The sequence below is a fragment of the Lethenteron reissneri genome, chromosome 72 (genome assembly GCF_015708825.2).
Source record: "Lethenteron reissneri isolate LAM-NWPU_2019-01 chromosome 72, ASM1570882v1, whole genome shotgun sequence".
NCBI lineage: Eukaryota > Metazoa > Chordata > Hyperoartia > Petromyzontiformes > Petromyzontidae > Lethenteron > Lethenteron reissneri.
In genome coordinates, this window is record NC_083850.1 from 5,213,486 (window position 1) to 5,229,539 (window position 16,054).

Consider the following 16,054-nt stretch of genomic DNA (forward strand, 5'->3'; position numbering starts at 1 on the left):
CGACATATTTCGGACCGAATTCGCGAACACAAATCAGATTTGAAACATGGCAGAACAATTCTAGATTTGAAGCTTTCGTGACTGCAAGGATTCATATTCTTAGGTTTTTTCGGTAAAGTCACGTAGGTAAAAAATTTAAATTAATACATGTAAAATAAAATAAAAATAAAATAAAAATCACGACGTTTCAGAAGCAACACAAGCTTCCGTCTTCAGGTGGAACCGTCACAGCCCGACAGCTGTATCAAGTAAATGAGAGATTACAAGAGCTAAACCTGGAATAAAGCTAAACCTGGTAAAACAAAACCAGGTTTAGCTTTCTTCCAGGTTTAGCTTTCTTTTTTCACACTTTTGTTATGTAGGCTAGGCGTAGTCACAAACCGAACCTCTCCATAATACAGGCTCAGTCTTTTGTTATGCAGTCTATTCATAGTCTCAAGCCGCACCTTACCATAATAATAAAAAGTGGGCCATTCCTGGCCCTTCCCCCCCCCCTCAAACATTATATATACGGAGTGGTATCTCTGGTAATCTCTCATTTACTTGATACAGCTGTCGGGCTGTGACGGTTCCACCTGAAGACGGAAGCTTGTGTTGCCTCCGAAACGTCGTGATTTTTATTTAATTTTTTATTTTATTTTACTTTTATTAATTTTAATTTTTTACCTACGTGACTTTACCGAAAAAACCTAAGAATATGGCAGAACAAATTCTTCAGCCGTTGCCAATCATTGTTACAACGCTGTGGGTGATCATGATATCGTTTTCTCCGATACGAAGGTACTCTGCAAGCCGGCTGGATACCACCAAAGATTTGTCCATGAAGCCATACAGATATACAAACACAGACATAACTTCACCCGAGAAGATGGATTCAAATTGAGCAATCATTGGAAAGAAGTGATTAACCATGTTAAACTTAAATCGCCACTCCCCCACGTTCTGCGTCCCTCCTCCACCATCCGTGACGCCGTCTTTTAGTTCCACCTTCACCTTCCTGGCTCCACCCACATCCCAACCCCCCCTCCCCCCCCCTACTCTTCGACCTCCCTCCAACGACTATTTAGACGCCGTTTTACTATTTTCACCTTCCTACAACGTTTTACTATTTTCACATTTCTGGCTCCCCCCCCCCCCCCCATCCAGCACCCGCCCCCCTTGGCTCCTCCCCCCTCCTCTTACCCTATATATTAAAAGCCCCATTACAAATAACTCCCACTACAGTTATTTTGCTGTGCCTTTTGACACCTGATGAAGGAGGCTTGTGTTGCCTCCGAAGCATCGTGATTTTTATTGATTTATTTTCATTTATTATTATTTTACTTAATCTTTTACCTACGTGACTTTACCGAAACAACCTAAGAGTATGAATCCTTGCAGTCACGAAAGCTTCAAATCTAGAAATAATGATAGTTGTTAGTAAGGAGTTGTTAGTAAAGAGTTATTAGTAAGGACTTGTCCCTTGCTTTTTATTCGACGCGTGTCATCATGATGCGCGAGAGAAACGGTTTCCCAGGATGCCAGACAAAGAGAGAAACTCTCTCAGAGGCTTTGGACATACCCACGGGCACTCAGACAAGGTACGTGATTGGTTCCCGGCGCGAAAGCGACGAATGAGAGCACGAGTGGATGTACAGTATCCCGTGAGCTGATTGGCTGCGCATCATCGCATCCTCTCCCAGCTTCTTCCCTTGTTGTATCTCGCCACTCTCGTTCACGCTGTCAACTGTGTCTCGCGTATCTTAGTGTTGTGTTCGAAATTAACTGGTGAGTGTAGAACACCATAATACGTATCGTATGAGAGAGAGAGTGAATGTATAATATTAAGGTTTTATAATTAAATAGATTAAAGTAAAATATATATATATATAAAGTATAAATATACATATTTTAAACATTCTGGTACCCACACACACATATACGGAAATTCCTAGGGGGGGCCAATCCTACTTCGCGGATTTTCACCTATCACGAGGGGTTCCGGTCCCCATTAACCGCGATAAACGAGGGATCACTGTAATGCATTTATTTTGCACGCAAGTGAGCGGTGACATCACATCTGTCATCACATCTGTGATGTCACACCCGCATGCGGCAGCGTTACGCAGTGTGCTTGCTGACGTCACCCCCCCCCCCCCAAACACTCCACGTAGGCACTGTTTTAATCCAAGACAAGAATCCAAGTCACGGGCGAAGCCGGGTAGTAAAGCTAGTCTATATATAAAAGGGAAATGTGTGGATACGTGTGTCTGTTCGAAATGTTTAGCATACTTCCCAACATGCAACACACTTGAAATTTGGCATGTGGGTAGGTTCCATACTGTACACAATGTAAAAACTATAAAAAATAGACTTGTATTTTGGGAGGGGGGGGGGGGAGAAATGACCATGGAGTGTGTGGCGTCAACCCGCAACACACCTGAGTTAAGCGCTCTGCAACGCTTACCCCTACCATATGGCTCTTCGTGCGCCGTACTTCTAGAGCTGTTAACAGCGTGCCGGGAGATTTTAGGTGGTGCTTCGCTCCTGGCCGATGAAGCCATTGGCTTCTCGGAGTTTCAATACATATCCGTGTGAAGAGCAGGTACAACTGCTATCTTAAATATGAAGCAGAAATTACATCTGTTTGTTTGTGTGAAGCACCAAAAACTCTCCAACGCTGAGCTCTAGCATCATTAAATTTGCACAACTTATGCTGTCTGGAATGTCTAAGTGAACGTGACTATTTTCAGCTTGCCACGTCATTCCCTTCCCGAGTTGCCAAAATCGACCTTACGTCGAAGTGGGTTAAGGTTAAATTTCCTTCAGTGAAAAACATCCGATTTAGTTAAATTGATTTCTTTCAGCTTTTTTCTTTCTTACAAGAATCAAATTTTCAGGGTTTTTCAGTGACATGGTTCACAGGTGGTGGCGTGTCCAGACCCATGCCTGGCCACCTTCATCCGCTCAGTATGAATGCTTCCTCACTCCACCAAGTAATTCATTGAGGATCAACCAACACAGCCGAGGCTGCATGTCTCTCTCTCTGTGGTGAGATGTTAACTACCTGTCATGGCATACAGAAAGTCGTGGGTTCGATCCCAACCCTGACGCCTGCTGTATATTTGGAGCTTATGTGTCTCTCTCTCTCTCCCCGTGGTCGTGTGGATTTCCCTCCGGATCTCCCGGTTGTCCCCACTCCACATGCAGAGAGTGAACACCGCCACGCGTCTAGAGCGAACACCGCCACGCGTCTAGAGTGAACACCGCCACGCGTCCAGAGTGAACACCGCCACGCGTCCAGAGTGAACACCGCCACGCGTCCAGAGTGAACACCGCCACGCGTCCAGAGTGAACACCGCCACGCGTCCAGAGTGAACACCACCATGCGTCCAGAGTGAACACCGCCACGCGTCTAGAGTGAACACCGCCACGCGTCCAGAGTGAACACCGCCACGCGTCCAGAGTGAACACCACCACGCGTCTAGAGTGAACACCACCACGCGTCCAGAGTGAACACCACCACGCGTCTAAAGTGAACACCGCCACGCGTCTAGAATGAACACCGCCACGCGTCTAAAGTGAACACCACCACGTGTCCAGAGTGAACACCGCCACGCGTCTAGAATGAACACCGCCACGCGTCTAAAGTGAACACCACCACGTGTCCAGAGTGAACACCGCCACGCGTCTAGAATGAACACCGCCACGCGTCTAAAGTGAACATCACCACGCGTCCAGAGTGAACACCGCCACGCGTCTAAAGTGAACACCACCACGCGTCTAAAGTGAACACCACCACGCGTCTAGAGTGAACACCACCACGCGTCTAAAGTGAACACCGCCACGCGTCTAAAGTGAACACCACCACGCGTCTAGAGTGAACACCACCACGCGTTTAGAGTGAACACCACCACACGTCTAGAGTGAACACCACCACGCGTCTAGAGTGAACACCACCACGTGTATAGAGTGAACACCACCACGCGTCTAGAATGAACACCGCCACGCGTCTAAAGTGAACACCACCACGCGTCTAAAGTGAACACCACCACGCGTCTAAAGTGAACACCACCACGCGTTTAGAGTGAACACCACCACGCTGTTGACGAGCCTCACCTTGTTGTTGTTGTGGGCAGGTCGCTTCTGAAAACAAGAGCGGTATAGCAGCTCAAGCGGGCTTGGCCTGGTAAAAATAAAAACTGTGTTAATATTTAAAGTAAAACAAAGTTACAAAGTGGCGAGCCGGGTCAAGACAAATTCAACTTAAGCGAGATAATTGAAGCAAACGCGATCAGGCGAGGGCAGGAGGCAAGGCCCCAAGTTGATAAGTTCCAACCTGGACATCGCTTCCATGCTCGCTGCTACTCAATTAACATCCCTACGAGAGATAGAGTGAGGCTCTACCTCAATAAACAACAACAACCACCACAACAACCACCACCACATCCACAACCACCACCACATCCACAACCACCACCACATCCACAACAACCACAACAACCACCACAACAGCGATGAGGATTTCTCACCTCGGATTTCAGTGCACGGGCGGAGCGGCAACTTCCTGGTCCCTCGCGACGTCACGCGGCAGCAGGCGACATGACGTCATTTGCGGGGTACGATGACACTCCCCTCCCACAATGAGCGGCTCTCAGCCGCCAGTTACCGGGCGTGGCTTTGCCCAAATAAGGATTTGCACTGAGACAGATATCGGCAGCGGCCGAGCGGTGACGTCACGCTCAAGAGCGCGGTGGTCGGGGGTGGGTGACATGACGTCACTAGCGAGGAACACCTCCCCCTGGCGTTTGACGCCGATGAGGTCACGCTGAGCGGTGACGTCAGAGGGCGGGGTCAGAGTTCAAGTTTGTTGACATAAAGGGAGCGAGAGTTTCGACTCAGCCTCAAACGAGTACCCGGTTTGGTGTGTAAACATCGCCACTAGGGAGACAAAGGCGGCCGGGCGTGGTGCTGGCCACCCACCCCCTCGTGTGCCGTGACGACCTCCATCGGTGCTGCTCGCTATGAGCAGCACTTTGTACATGTCGTTGCTTGGCTCTCCAGCACACCGCTGGCGAAATTTCACGATGACATTTTCACGTCCATAAAAATAAAATCGCCATACTAACCTAGGCCGTTTTTTTAAAAAATGTATCCAATTTTCCTAGCTTTATTTTTCAACGAAAAGTGCATTCCTTGGTTGTGTTTAGCCTGAGTATCTTTATATATTACGTTAAAAAGTGTGGAATTTCATGCATGAAATTTTCGAATATAAAAAAGTTAATCGGCATACTGTACCGTTTTTAGGCCAAATAAGCCCAACTTTCACAGCTTTATTTTTGGACGAAAGTTAATTCCTCTATTGTATTTACCCTTAGTATGCTATGTATTATATTAAGTGGAATTTTTTATGATGAAATGTTCATGTCCCAATATAGAATATCGGTATACTAACCTATGCCGTTTTTGTCCAATGGCCAAATTTTTACAGCATCATTTTTCAACAAAAGTGCAATCCTCGGGTGTGCTTAGCCTTAGTATCCTATATATTACGTAAAAAAGTGGGAAATTTCACCATGAATTTTTTTAGTAAAAAGGCTGTGACATGGCTGTCTTTGCCTTACAAAACAGATGGGCAAAGTGTGCATGACCGAAAACTTTTTTTCCAAGCAAGATACATCAACAATGAGGCCATTTGCTGAATTCTTGGCTTCCCCATCCATAGCTGTCCCTCCACAGTCGTCCATTTGGCACTTCACCTCCAAAATGGTCAACGCATCTACGTCACCAAAAGAAATGCCAAACAACAGGCCCTGGCTCCACAAGATACCACCCTGATGGCGTTCTTGGTTTTGTGCCCAAGTGACCCATTTGCTGCCAACCTGCTCTACCATTAAGTTCCCTCCTACTATACATGGACTGCAAAAAAAAATGGAAGCGAAGTGCTGCCGACGGTGAATCGGATGCCTTAGGACGAGTCTGCACAGTTCATCCCAACAATCAGCAGTGCTACTTTCTCCCAATGCTTCTCCATGTTGCCAAAGGGCACAAATCTTTCCAAGACCTATAAACAGTGGAACGAGTTGTCTGTCAAACATACAGAGAAGCTTGCAATCTTCGTACAATTCTTGCGCATGATCACCTTATTCATAAAGCTATGACAGAAGCTTCTGTTGGTCAGTCCCCTTTCCAACTGACATTGCTCTTCTGCATGAATCTTCAAGTTTGCAGCCCATCTAACCCCATGGGACTCTGGCAAAAATACAAAGAGGGCATGAGTGAGGACATCCTCCACGGAGCTCAATAACAAAGTACAAACCTGGACGTCAACTTTTCTGATGTTATCTTCAAACAGGCCCTCATCCTCCTTCACGACAAACTGCACTCCATTTCTGGAAAATACTTCACGTCTATGGGACTACCAACACCCTACAGGGACAACCTGCATGCCCTTGCTCAAGAGATCCTAGTGAAATATGCTATTATGCTTGACAGAATCTTACATTTCTTTGGGAAAATTAACCAAAGCTGATGGATGCACAAATAGAAGCCTACACGGAAATCTTGGAAGACATTGAAACTACAAATCGAGTCATTTTTATCCTTGATGCACCTGCCAGTACTGGGAAGACCTTTGTTTTGAAACTGCTCCTCGCTAAGGCTCGCCAGAGAGAGATAATTGCTCTAGCTGTGGCATCATCGGGGATTGCTGTGTAAGTCGATGCGTGTGAGTCGATGTGTGTATTTGAGTCCATATGTGTGTGTGTTTAGGTCCATGTGTGTGTGTGTGTAAGTCGGAGTATCTGTGTCTTTTTTGCCCAGGCAATGCCAGATGTTTGTGTGTACGTCGATGTGTATGTAAGTCCAAGTGTGCATATTAGTCCATGTGTGTGTGTTAGTCCATGTGTGTGCATGGCTTCATGTAAGTCACTGTGTGTGTGTGTCTATGTGTGTCAGTTGATGTATGTACGTCGATGTGTATGTGTGTTAGTCCATTTGTGTGTTAGTCCATAGGTGCTCGCTAACAGCACTTGCCCCTACAGTCTGTTAAGGCTATATGGGGGATCTTTGATCTTTGTTAGTTCATATTTGTGTAAGTCAATGTGTTTGTGAGTCGATATGTGGGTATAACACCATGTGTGTGTATCTAAAGTCCATGTCTGTGCGAGTCCGTATGTGTGGAGGCCAATGTGTGCGAGTCTCTGTGTGGAGGAGTAATATAGGGATGCGACTTCATGCTCGTTGTTCAGTGCGATGACGTCATGCACGCTGGGCGAGGTGATGACGCCACGTCTCCTCTCGGTACTTAAGGGGGACCACGTAACGAACGCGGGGTTACTGTAGGAGCCCGGGAAAGAGAGCGGTTGAAGAGCCAGCCAGGGGTAGAGCTCAGGGAGTCTGGAGACAAGCCGGCCGTAGTGATAGAAGGTGTTGCTCTCCTCGGTCGGTCGGTCGGTCGGTGTTGGCTGAACCCCCGATCTGACTCAGGGGAGAGAGCCTTGGCGCTAGCCGAGCTAGGAACAGACAGAGTGAAGGTTCGTGTTTAGAAACCTAGTGAAGGACACTTACCCCTGGGGAAGTTATCCAAAAACCCTTAATAAATAACTGGCGCAAGCCCTTAACTGAAGACCTGCCTCCGTGTCGTCATTTGCACTTCAACATATGTGTAATGCGAGCATAAACGGGGTGGTTGCTGGCCTCCGCGCCAATCACACGGAGCGTGTGGGAGGAGCCACTGCTCACCTCGGCTCCAATGGGAGACGAGGTCAGTACGGGAAGGAGGAGTCAGGGTCACGTGATGGGAAGGATATAGGGAGAGAGCCGGAAGAGATCGGGAAGTTGAAACGGAGCCAGAATAGGGGAAGCCACGCTGGGCAGTGCGGGAGATGGTGCCATCTGCCACGTGGTGGAGCAGCGCCATCTGCCACGTGGTCGAAGACCTACGCACACCGTCGGCCAGCGGTGTGCGTGGGGTAGACGGGGCTAGCAGAGTGTGAGGGGCTAGCAGAGTGTGCGGGGCACACGTGGCTAGTGAGTGACTAGCAGAGTGTGCGGGGCACACGGAGCGAGCGGTGTGGCTGGCGGCGTGTGCGGGGCACACGGAGAGAGCGGAGCGGCCACCAGCGAGTGCGGGCCACACGGAGCTGTTGTGTATATGCCCCCTTTTTATTTTTTTAAATATTTTTTTTTAAGAATTATTCTGCCAACATAGATAATATCGTTTTTTTTAATAGACGCGGCCACGTGGGAACGAACACGCCCCCACACTTCCACAGAGGCCCCCACACTTCCACAGATGCGCGCATACCTCATTTCAAAGGAAAGAGGACATGAAAGGGGGGGCAATAAGGTAATAAAAAAAACTCCCCTAAATTCACACAAGAGGAACAAGGGAGGGGGGGAATTGCAGGCGGGGGGTTGCAGAACCAGGAGACACGGAGGAAGAGATAATTATATTCTTAACAAAGAAACAGCATCGACGACAAAAAGCACAGATGGGTCTTTGAACCATGTTAAATACACAAGTTACCAACTTAACCATAAAGATTAAGCAAACAGTATCCATCCTCACTCCAATTGAAAACCAGACGACAATCTGAACCAGAATCGCGACCCATCATTGTTAATAAATACTGACATTATTTACCTTTAAAGAATATCTACACGGCCGGGCCGAAGCATCAAAGAATAATTATGGCATCGATTTCGCTCCAAAACAAAATTCCTAGCCGGGATATCAGATCAAATAATCACAAGAAGTCAAATAATAAGTACGGAATTAAAGTAGAAGAGAAATCAAGGGCGGAGAAGGCTCTCAAAATTAACCAAACACAACACCCATGGGAAGCGGGCAACACGGCCGCCTTTGTCTTTCCGAGAGGATCACGACACACAGGCACCAAGCCAGGAAATGACACCCATAAAAGTTGGGGCAAGGGCTCAAAGGAAATTAACACACGCCTTCGAATAAATAAGCATACGCCGGGTGCTCCCACCGTGGAAACAACCGCCTTTGTCTTCCCACAACACGGACAGCAAAAATTGCACAAGCCAGGAAATGACATTTCCATGGGAGATCGGGTCACGATGAAACATCGTGAACACGGTTTCGGCATAACCAAGCAGCAAATAAGTCGCATTTCAACTTCCAAACCAAACCAACTTAAGCTGTGTGAGACAAAGGATGTGATCCCAGAGCAAGGGAGTGAATAGTTAAGCTCGCTTAACGCGTAGGTTTTCGCGACAAATATTATTCAGTAACAAAACATGGATTCGAATGTTTTTTTTAACTCAACGCGAATCATCGGTCTGGCTAATGGATAACTTCTGAAGCAGCCGACACGAGGCCCCCACCCCCACCCCCTTTCTTCCAGAACGACACACACAGCTGTGTCTTCAAAGCTAATAAACACACGGACAAACACGCACGCGAAACACACGGACGGACACACACACGGACGCAGATGGTCCACCCCCACAGGAAGGTTTTATGACACAGCTTTTGAACAACTCGGGAAGCCGAGTGGAATTTTCCGATATAAACCGAAGGAAAATCCATACAACACAGATCGACAGGGGCTCTGGCCCCCATCACAGATCTCCAGGGCTGTGGCTCCATCTCTTCTCGTCGCCGCCAACGAAGAAGCTCTTCCGTCATCCAGAATGACGATGTTCGCGGGGTAGCGACGTGCATCGACAAGCCGAGGTGCCCGCCTGCCCACGCACAAGTGAACGAGCTTCACCCTTCGTCCGATCACCAAGCCGAGGTGCCCGCCTGCCGCGCACGAGTGAACGAGCTTCACCCTTCGTCCGATCACCAAGCCGAGGTGCCCGCCTGCCGCGCACGAGTGAACGAGCTTCACCCTTCGTCCTGTCGCCAAGCCGAGGTGCCCGCCTGCCGCGCACGAGTGAACGAGCTTCACCCTTCGTCCTGTCGCCAAGCCGAGGTGCCCGCCTGCCGCGCACGAGTGAACGAGCTTCACCCTTCGTCCGATCACCAAGCCGAGGTGCCCGCCTGCCGCGCAAACGAGCACTGCCGCGCGTCAGTCATCGTACGGGGTCAGCCAAGGAAGGAGTCGGAAAGCGAGCCGCTCACCCTCTCACCGCAGCTGCGCAAGCCAGAGGGTCCTTCTCCGAAAGTCGTTCGTACCCACAACTTCCCCCACCAATAGACCCACACACGCACGCATTGACGCCCCACTCACCTGTGAGACTATCCCATCTAGTTCACCCTTACCATCGTATCAACCCTAGTCAATTATCAGAAGACTGATTATCAACTACATGAACCATCAGCTGGCCATGCGGAATCACGGCCCATCGAGTGATTAAGAGTCCGTCGGTTATAAGAGTGAGGTTGTTACCGTGTCTTTCCCTTGTTCCGCTCATCACATAGGCGATCAATAGACTCGTCGAGGCAAACTCAAACTCTCGGAATCCTCATTACGAATCGACCGAACACAGAGAGAGAATATCTTGTCAAACCAGTTTCCTTTGTCCCAGAGTCTCGCCGAAGAATTAATTACAACAGAGCCAGATTCGCTCTCGCGCCCACACGCCCTCACCCACCATTGTATCAAACATTCCGTTAAAAAGGATTTTAGACTTGCCGATGAATCTATTGACATATACTTTCGCCTCTGGGATACAATAAGTGCTTTTTATTACCGCCATATGAAGTGTGTCATGCTTGTTTTCAAACTCGACCAGTCGCCGATTGTGATCAATACATGGGCGAACTAATGATGCCTGGTAGGAAAAGTAGAGGTTACAATTGATAGAAGTGTTTTTAGTCATTCAGTTCGTTAAATGCATAAGTGTTTATTCATTCATTTTAGTCAAATGCATAATCTCGTAATTGCATAAGAGTTTTGGTTATTCATACTAGTTAATGCATAATATCGCAAATGCATAAGAATGTTTAGTTATTCAATTTAGCTAAATGCATAAGTGTTTATTCATTCATTTTAGTCAAATGCATAAGAGTTTTCGTTATTCATATTGCATAATTGCATAATGTCACAACTGCATAAGTTTTTGTCGTTCATATTAGTTAATTGCATAATCTTGCCCATGAATTATTGACGCATGTTTGACCTGCATGATAGAATGTCACGTGCTTGTTAGAATAAAATTGTAATCCAGAAGCATATCGAGTGTTCCTTCCAACTCCATGCAAAACTGTCTTATTCTTGACAACTGTATCCTGTGATGAGATATGAAAATGGAGACCTAAAATATTATAACACACACTAGGATAATCGGTAAATGAATCTATGATAATCGTGTTATCCTGATTGATAACTCTGGCTAAACGAAACTAAGCAAATTATCATAACTGCACACATTAACATAATCGCAAGCCTCCGCATAAATTACTACGATTATCTCCGTGATTATCATAATTTATGCATATAATTACACGCATTATCATAATTTATGCATATTAATACACACACTATCATAATTAATGCGATTTGCGCATTTTTCGGAAAATTATTAATTTTTATTATTTTTATCAAAATTTCATAACCCGACACATACAACAAAATGGATGGCTCGTCCGGGATCTCTCACAGACAGTGTTTTGCATGGATGATGGAATGAATCACTTCGTGTTAACCAGAATATCAGGATCGAACATTGCATGGTAATTGTGAACGGGCGGAAAACAAAAAACGCCCTCTAAGGTTAAAACCCAGAATAGCAGGTTAAAACAGAGACAGTGGAATTAAGATAATATCGTATCAAACCAATTGCATCCTGTGATAAATGGTGTTAGAGGTACGCACTCTGAATCGGAAAATAACAGAATAACTCGAGTCAAACTGACTACATTTTCTGATACAACTGTTTACAAGTACTCTGAAAAGGGATGTCAGGGCAGCTGACGCCACACGAGAAATGTTAAGGCTAAGATAAATTCTCGAGTCCACGAAAACGGAATTCGACTCACAAGGTTCTAAGACTGGTACCCAAATGAGTGACCCCAATAACGGGGATCAGTCCTCCCGAGGGACGACGGACTCACTAGAGGAAGATTATCGGGAAATTGTGTTGCAACGCACAGGCCGGACTGCCACAGAGCAGGATAGGCATAGAGACGTATGGGAAGGGAGCTGTATCGACGACATTAAGATACACCGAACAATACTTCTGAAGGATTTGATAAAATGTGCCAAAAGCGAACATGATGTGAAAATTGCGGAAATAGCGAGATTAGACTCGTATCTCCTCCGACAAACAGACCGAGAAAGAGCCTGGAATGAGGAAAGATATGAAAGGGAAAAAATTGAAAAACGGAGTATGCAAAACGAGGTAGAACGCCTCCAAGCCCGCCTGGATGAGCAGGTACACTACCTAGAGACATTGGCAAAAACCACAAATGTTGACACACAGCACACAAGCGGGATCACCAGCCTGTCACACTTCGACCCACGGGGGTGCAATCCTGGGACAGATCACACAAAAAGTATGGGTAGCGATCAAAATATCCGTCACAAAGAATACCCCTCACAATTCGAGAGAAGGGAGGGAGAGATACAGACAAAACAAATTGAGACTGACGACCCCAAAGCTGGAGGGAAAGGAAAAATAAATAAAAAATTGGCAGGATATGCAGTACAAATAAAAACGGAGAAAAAAGAACACGAGCAACTCGAAGACAGGGATCACCCACCACAAAGACGCACACTGCGCAAATATGACCAACCGGGTAGTGCAGACAGCTCGCCAGAAACACACGCGACACGCACACACGACCAACGCAGAACCAACCACAGAGATCACTCACCACAAAGACGCACCCTGCGCAAATATGACCAACCGGGTAGTGCAGACAGCTCGCCAGAAACACACGCGACACGCACACACGACCAACGCAGAACCAACCACAGAGATCACTCACCACAAAGACGCACCCTGCGCAAATATGACCAACCGGGTAGTGCAGACAGCTCGCCAGAAACACACGCGACACGTACACACGACCGACGTAGAACCACCAACAGAAATCACTCGCGAGAGGGACGCGCACTACGCAAGCATGACCAACCAGATAGCGCAGACAGCTCACCAGAGAAACACATGTCACGCAAAACCCACAAAAAAAAACCGACCCGCACCACAGACGACAGCCACAGTGATTACGACAGTCACGACGCACGGCACCAACATAAATCAAACACCAGGCTAGGACATCGGAATCTAAGCACCTCGCCGAACAGACACCACACCCATGGTGGACGGCGTGAAGGCCGAGCTCAAAAACACTCACCACATAGGCACGAATCAAGAAGACCACGCACGCCAACACGAGACCAACATAAGAAACACAAGAACAAGCCAAGAGACAGACACGACTCGTCAGATAAAGCGAAACCACGACACAGACAAAGGAAACGCGATAGCAGCGACAGCAGAGACGACTCGAGTGAGCACTCCTCGGAAACCGACGCCACCGATGATGACCAACACTCTTTCAACAGTAAAACCCTCAAGCTAATGGACAAAGCGCTCGTGAGGATTCCCTATTTTGATCCACAGAACAAGAATCGAGATATACACATTCACATCGCTATTGTAAGACAGGAGGCTAAGATCCGGGGTCTGGGTAAGTCAGAGGAAAAAGCCTGCTTATTGTCAAGAAGCTTACATGAACATGCCAGACCATGGGTAGCCTCCCTGCCACACAGAATCAAGAACGATTTCAAACAATTAAGCCAGGCAGTAATTAAAAGATTTGGGGAATACTCCACTCTATCTGAAGGGTTGAACGCGGCAAAACTAATGACGCAACGTGCAGACGAAGACCCACGAGATTATCTCCTCCGACTCAAGAGAGCATATTACGCAGGCAATGTAGACAACGCCCAGGAAGAAGGGAAAATATTAAAAGTGATGTTCTTCCAATCACTGAGGCCAGAAATCATGAGAATAGTAGGAATGATGTTAGACCCCGAAACGGCCTCCCTACGCCAGATAGAAAGCAAGGCCCACACGGCCTGGGTGAACGGCCGGAGGACAACCAACATAGTCAAAACACATATCGTCACCAAGGATAAAGAACGCCTCGACCTAGAGGGAAGCGAACCCCCTGAAAACAACAGCAACATCACACGGGACGAACATGGAAAACCCCAGGAGAGGGCGCCAAACCGACAAGAACCAACATCCACCGGCCAACCACTGAACAATGGATCTAAAGACGAGGCAAGAGTAAGCTGGCACCCGCGACAACCACCACCAGGGAATGCCGACACAAGCGAATCCTGGAACAACCACGGGGGGTGGAGAGCGAACGATGGACCACCCACACCCCGGGGAGGCCGACGCCCACCAAACCAATCACCATACCGCCTCCCACTGCCGTCTTCATTAGCCATAGAGCATAGACCACCACCAACCAACTGGAATCGATATGCTCACCACATCCGGATGGAAAGGGAACCCCTAGAGAACAGGAAGACTCCCATGCAAACAGCAAAGGCAAGGACATCAATAGAACACATGCAGGAAGAGGACGCACCCAACGCAAAGATAGCCCAAGTGAACATCGGAAGCTCAAGAAACCCCGAAGCAGCCACTGAGGTGATACCCGAGGGTAGAGGTCACCATCTGGGAGAACTAATTCCTGTAGGACCGGGCGGACGAGTCCACTTGGAAGTAAGACTGCAAGACACTCTGACCAGCCAGGGCCTGTGTGATACCGGAGCAGAAATATCAATGATTTCCGATCACCTATTTGGCGAACTCCAGACTGCCCTCCAGCGGAAAAATGAAGCACTACAGATGATGCCAAGTAAGCTTACCTATTCAGGATGCGAAGGGACCCACATGCGACCTTTGGGCAAAGTCATGATGAAGCTCACGTTCAACGGGATCAACATGAACCATCCACTATATGTCGTACAATACCCAGGAAAAGAACTGATTATTGGGATCGAACTACTGAATCGGCTAAAACCCATTGTGAACCTTGGATCCCGACAAATCTGGGCACAATCAATACCAGAATGGCCTAGAGATCCAGAGGACGAAGAAGAAGAACGAAGCCCCACAGGAACCCAGGTGCTAGCACAAGAACTCAACGACCTGCCACCGACAATCAAAGACAAAAATAAGATTTCGGCTGAAATACGTACCACTCAACTGATAACCAACGAACGGGAAAAGGACCTTAATGAAGCCGACCCACGGCCGGTTTTTCCGAAGGACCATCACTCCAGAGAATATCGACAGCCCACTAGTGGCCAAACAAGTGAACAGGAAACAAAGGGAGAGCCCAAGGGCAAGAGCTCACCCCCTTCGAGTGAAGCAAAGGCGATCCAGCCACCACTAACACAAAGAAAACACCAAACTGAGCCGCCCGAAACCACGAAGGCCCTAGATCCAAACCAAGAGAAAAGAGTCCTTACAATAGAAGAACAAATAGAACAACAAATTGAAGCAGCAGACGCCCTAGAGAGCGACACTCAACGAGACGAGCTACGACAACTGCTCCAAAAATACAACTCCCTGTTCTCCAAAGACTCCTATGATTGTGGCAAAACCGACCTACATGTGGTATCTATTCCCACACTGGAGGGAGCACCAGCGGTATACGTGAAGCAATACAAGATTCCACTGGCCGCCTATGAATCGATCCAAGAAACCCTAGAGAACCTACTCAAAAAGAACATAATCCGGGAATGCAACTCGACCTACAACTCACCCATTTGGCCAGTACTAAAACCCACGGGAAAATGGAGACTCACGATCGACTACCGACAACTCAATAAAACAGTTCCCCTATCTCGATGGCCAATGGCAGAAATCGACCACGGTCTCAACCAAATAAAAGGCGCAAAGGTACTCACCACAATGGACCTAGCAAATGGCTTCTGGACCATGCCAGTAAAAGAAACCGATCAATACAAGTTGGCCTTCACCTTCGACGGAATACAGTATACTTGGAATCGCTGCCCGTTCGGATACTCGAACTCACCTGCAGACTTCAACATATTCCTCCACAAGGCGATGGGCGACGCAAAAGAGCGAGGCACCATCGTCTACGTCGACGACATACTAGTCAAGG

At 47.6% G+C, this 16,054-nt stretch overlaps 1 protein-coding gene and 1 pseudogene across 1 annotated transcript in view; both read right to left on the reverse strand.

Annotated features, from left to right (window-relative positions):
• The window catches only part of LOC133361274 (zinc finger protein 84-like), a 52,043-nt pseudogene extending 47,437 nt beyond the window's left edge, over positions 1 to 4,606 (reverse strand).
• Positions 1 to 16,054, reverse strand: part of LOC133361284 (zinc finger protein 239-like) — an 807,570-nt gene that overhangs the window by 5,085 nt on the left and 786,431 nt on the right. The window lies entirely within an intron of this gene.